The sequence below is a fragment of the Oryzias latipes genome, chromosome 24, assembly GCF_002234675.1.
Source record: "Oryzias latipes chromosome 24, ASM223467v1".
Taxonomy (NCBI): Eukaryota; Metazoa; Chordata; class Actinopteri; order Beloniformes; family Adrianichthyidae; genus Oryzias; species Oryzias latipes.
This window is the reverse complement of record NC_019882.2, coordinates 12,317,511-12,319,821: the sequence shown is the minus strand read 5'-3', so window position 1 is coordinate 12,319,821 and position 2,311 is coordinate 12,317,511. Positions and strand designations below refer to the sequence as shown.

Here is a 2,311-nt window from a genome sequence, read left to right as displayed (position 1 = left end):
CGGAGCAACCCCACCCCCTTTCCCGTCACCAATAACTAAGCTGTTTCCACACTCTAGCTTACAGCCTATCATAACTCAACCTGACAGTAGAGGTGCAACAAAAATGGAGAGCAATATTGGAGTTTGATCCAGATTCCAGCTCAGATAAGGAAAACAAAGACATACATGGATCTAGTCATCTACAAGTGGATGCATCAGAATGGAGTGGAGAAGCGAGCTTGTGGCCTGCTGATTGTTTTTGCTATTTAACAAATACGATCTTTTTCAAACTGCATGCTTTTGTCTGCCTCTGAGTCACAACATTGTGCATAAAGAAATACTCAGAAATGCAATTTTAGGATTAATCATCTTTATTTATGTCCTTCATCTGAGAAAAAACCCACCAAAAACATGATTTTCATCTGAGTCATAAACTGGAAATTCAACCGGAAACCGGAGATTCAAAAAAAGAACTAAAAGAAATTGCGACAAACCTGACAGATTCTGCAAAACTCAAAGACTTTTGCTTTAGAAAAACTCAATTTAGCATGAAAGAGGAAGTTATGGTGATCATTTTCTGTAGGTCATCTCCTCCACTTTACTTCCACTGAAATTCTGTCTCAGACAGATTAGCAAACACCAAGGACAAATGTAATGTCACCTTCCAGCCGGGGACAAATTTAGTTGTATGAATACACAATAGAACTCCATTTTACTAAAAAGATAAAACTGAGACTTTCAGGAGCTGCACAGTTCATATTCCAGCAGAGATGCAAAGAAGTACAGTTGAGAATGCAAAGTTCAATTGTGGATCCACCAGAACATCTTGTTTCAGATCTCCAAATGCCTATTCAAGGAAGTCTCCACTCTTCTGCGAGGTGAGGAAACTCCCTGCCAAACCCACGCAACAACTGAACAATAGGTATTTTTAGCCCTTTTGTTATATTTAACAAATGAAACAAAAGGAAAAAGGCTGTTGGGTTTTATTTCTTTCTTTCTTTGCTTTGGTGCAGGCAGAGGCCTGTCTGCCCTTTGAAGAGGTCCTCGCGGCTGAATTCCTCCGGTGCGCTCAAAGCCCGCCACCTTTGTTATGTCTGCACACCTCCTGGTAAAAACGGCGTGTTTAGATACGGGGTTTTTTGCCCTTTTTGTCCCCTTTTGTCTCCCCCCACACCCTGTCAGCACCATCCTGTTTGCCCATCTGTGGGGCAGACACAGACTGATGACAAACAGAGTGAATAAAACATGACGATAGACGCCCGTTGCCCTGAGATGAAGCCTTAGATGGACAGTATGTGGCAGGGAGGGGGTTTAAAATGCAGATGTGCGGCAAGAAGAATTGTTGAATTGATGTGCTTGCCGCACATCTGGGGCACAACAATTCTTCATCCTTCAGCCCTGATAAAACAAGCTGCACCAGGTTGCCAGTCTACACTGCAAAAACAGGCTCTTACAGATAAGTTATTGGCAGATTTTCTTTTTGTTCTGCATACTTTATACTTATACTACTGTATAAGTTTAATTTTGTTTGTTTGTTTTTTAGTTTTCTTTCAGATGACTGATACTCAGGTGCGACTTCTATGTGATTTTCAAAAAAAAAAAAAGAAGAGGGTTTTGTGTTCGTTATTTTCCCACTAACCACCACTGGAGGGCACTGTAGGTGTGTGTACCAGTATTTGCTACTGACATTAATGCAGAAGAAGAGCTGCTCAGTCTGACGCCTGGTTTGGTGGAGTTGTTCCAAAGTGACACAGACAAAGACGAATTAAGTGATTTGAAGGGATATATAGAGTTTAGCTGGCTCGTTAGCATTTTCTTTATCCTCTAGTTATCAGAATGATTGCTTGTATGTTGCACCAATATACTAGTTAAATAAGCATCAATGGGTTACGGTAGTGATGCATGTATTCAATCTATCATTGTTATCTTTTCAGATATTATGATTTTTGTTTTAAGTAAGATTAAATGTCCGTTCTTGGTCCTGTATTTTCTTCAATAAATTTCTCCCAAAAGTGCAACTTGTACTCTAGTGCAACTTTTAAGTGCAAGTGCAGTTTTCCTCTTTCTGCAGCTTATACTCCAAAGTGAGTTGTTGTGAGGAAAATGCAGTAAACAGAAAAAAACTGCCAATGGGGTAAGAAAAATGGTCTGACCAAGAATTCGTATTTTATGAAAACAATTTTATTCAATTAGACGTGTTTTCACAAACTAAGATTATTTTGCTGTTATCAAACTTTCTTGATAAACAATGAAAGGAGGGTTTTGTTTTTGTTTTACTTTCATAGGAATCCGTTTTTGCAGTGTACCAGTTGCGGTGCTTCCAGGACAGCCT

The 2,311-nt window shown here is 39.6% G+C and overlaps 1 long non-coding RNA gene across 1 annotated transcript; it reads left to right on the top strand.

The window, feature by feature from the left end:
• Positions 1-256: 256 nt before the first annotated feature.
• On the top strand, positions 257-1,583 carry LOC110017747. The gene is made up of 2 exons (XR_002293243.2): positions 257-901; positions 993-1,583. It is a non-coding gene; the product is annotated as an uncharacterized LOC110017747 (long non-coding RNA).
• The last annotated feature ends 728 nt before the right edge of the window (positions 1,584-2,311 follow it).